A 2,006-nucleotide genomic window follows, 5' to 3' on the forward strand; every position below is an offset into this window, starting at 1 on the left:
CACCTGAATCTGAAAAACAACCTAAAGAGTCAGCCGACCAAACGACTAGATCGGCTAAAGAAAGAATTCTCGCATTCACTTTATGCTGCTGCGACAGGGTTAAAAGAGAGTGCTTTTGGCACACATCTATTAATTGTGAAGTTCAGTGATTCCTGGTTTGTTATTAAACAGGACTTTTCATGTTAAGAGTAGACTCCTAGTTATAATGTTAAAAGTAAACTGCGCATCTTTTCTCCTTTTCTGATCGTTTTACTTTCACTTCTACTGTTGTTATGGGCGAGCACAAAGTGCTCCATCCTTTCTGTAATCTCTCTTTGGGCTTCAAACTACGCCCATGCCACGTCAGTTACTTACATTGGTTCCTGGGCTTGCCTTTTAAATTCCGCTTGTTTTCATTTGTGAAAGGCATGCATACATCATGTCTTTTCCCGTGTTTATCCCACCTACACAGCACCAGTAAAGCAAAAACATACGAGGCTCAATGTTTTCAGCCTGGAGTCCGGACTACTTTATCTGTTTATTTTTTCCCGCAGCACGATTACATAGCGCGATCGCGCTGCATTTTTTTTTTATTTACAACGCTAATAGCTCTAACTTGAACAAATGCAAGACCCGTTGCATTGAAAATGATTGTTTTTTATGGTTGTTTATAGGGTGTTTGGATTGGAGAAAGGAATGGGGAGATCACGTTTACTACTCTTCTTACGTTTTGATTTTTGTATATGCTGGATTTTGTCGCCGCCAACAACCATAAACAGTGGCCACACGGGCCTGTTATTTTCTTCTGCTTGTTTCATGATTCACTGTGTAAAAAGAATAGGATATATTGCTTCACCTTGTCATAAAAAACTACAAAAGATTGTCAACAAAAAGTAAATTGCAAATTCTAGAATGCAACATGCACATACCTACCACGTACATGCCAATACTGGGAAAGTAGAAAGTGAGAGATTTTTTTATTGAACTGCATAGAAGGAGGTACAATTTCAGGAGTCAGAGATGGAAGTGGGCAAGATCAGTGAGGAACAAAGTACTTAATTAAGATTTTCCTAGCCTTGGTGTCTGAAAGACTGGATTTTAATAAAGACACAGAGGCGAGTATTATGCTTTCTTTTCCTGCCTTAATAAACACAGCAGCCAAGAAACATCAACACCCAGAAACCCTGAGAGAAAAAACTACAACTTTACATCAAAATAGGCAGTTCAATCACATGTCCAGTAGGAGCATAACTATCTTGACTGAGAGCAACAAACCCTCTTTTCTTGAAAGAGTCAGTCAATATGATAAAAAGGAAGCTAAATTATGAAATTACACAGCATCAATAATACATATAACAAATCCTTCAGGGTGTCCATAAAGAAAATAGATGGCAAAAGCAGTCTTGGCGGAGCCGAACAGGAAATGGGACAGGAGGAATCCAGCAGAGGAGATGAGCCTTGTGAGTCAGTTGGATGCACTGGAGCCAGATTAGGGCATAGGGACTGCAGAAAAAAGAATAGGGTGGGTTATATACCTGTGGTGGGATAATACTCGTCTCCATGTCTTTAATACAATCTAGCCATTCAGACACCAAGGCTAGGAAAATCTCAATTGTATTACAAGACCGGAGGCTCATATTATGCTTGTTTAAAGCAAAGATATCACCAATTCAGATGGATGATCAATCGGTCTACAATAAAAAGTTCTAAACGTGTTAACGTTTGACCAATCTGCAGATCTGAGAATGTACTGTAAATTAGCACCTGCCCAAAAGGTCCTAGAGACCATGGCTCCTCTACCTGAATGGGCCCCAAAGGAAGCAGTAGAAATGCCAGCTAGGGTCATCACCCATCTAACCCAACAGGCTAAGATAGGGGCAGACACTGACCTGTGAGGTTTCTGAAAGGAGATGAGAAGTTGGGAAGAGGAACGACTTCTGAGATCTGTAGTTTGAAAAATGTAACATTTCGCAGATAGTTATTTAAGCGATAACTCATCATTATCTAGCCATGAAATAAACAGTTGT

The sequence above is a fragment of the Pleurodeles waltl genome, chromosome 4_1 (assembly GCF_031143425.1).
Source record: "Pleurodeles waltl isolate 20211129_DDA chromosome 4_1, aPleWal1.hap1.20221129, whole genome shotgun sequence".
Lineage (NCBI taxonomy): Eukaryota > Metazoa > Chordata > Amphibia > Caudata > Salamandridae > Pleurodeles > Pleurodeles waltl.